Source organism: Perissodus microlepis, chromosome 23 (genome assembly GCF_051167445.1).
Source record: "Perissodus microlepis isolate ML-2025 ecotype Zambia chromosome 23, ASM5116744v1, whole genome shotgun sequence".
Taxonomy (NCBI): domain Eukaryota; kingdom Metazoa; phylum Chordata; class Actinopteri; order Cichliformes; family Cichlidae; genus Perissodus; species Perissodus microlepis.
In genome coordinates this window covers 6,557,025-6,557,636 of record NC_140482.1, presented here as the reverse complement: position 1 = coordinate 6,557,636, position 612 = coordinate 6,557,025, and positions in this window count along the sequence as shown.

Sequence of the window (612 nt, the reverse complement as noted above, 5' to 3'; positions counted from 1 at the left end):
CTAATTACCGTTTTTGCAATAGTAATCCCTTACTTTACTCGTTACTTGAAAAAAGTAATCTGATTACAGTAACGCGTTACAAGTAACGCGTTACTGCCCATCTCTGGTGGAGACTGGGACCACCTTGGAAATGTAATCTCCATTAAATGGTTCAGTGTCTTTGTTTACCACTTGAGGGGTGTTCAGTTTAGTGTTTTTGTATTTGCATCTTACAGCATCTTACATCAGGCCGGGGTCTTTCTGTGTGGAGTTTGCATGTTCTCCCCGTGTTTGCGTGGGTTCCCTCCGGGTACTCCGGCATCCTCCCACCGTCCAAAGACATGCAGCTTGTGGGGATAGGTTAATTGGATAATCCAAATTGCCACTAGGTGTGAATGTGCGAATGAATGTGAGTGCGAATGGTTGTCTGTCCCTGTGTGTTGGCCCTGCGACAGACTGGCGACCTGTCCAGGGTGTACCCTGCCTCTCGCCCTATGACAGCTGGGATAGGCTCCAGCGCCCCCCGCGACCCTGAAAAGGATAAGCGGAAGCGAATGGATGGACATCTTTAAAATAATTATTATAGTTAGTAGAAAGCTGAAACAGACTATTGCTTCTTGCAGGAAAGGGGTT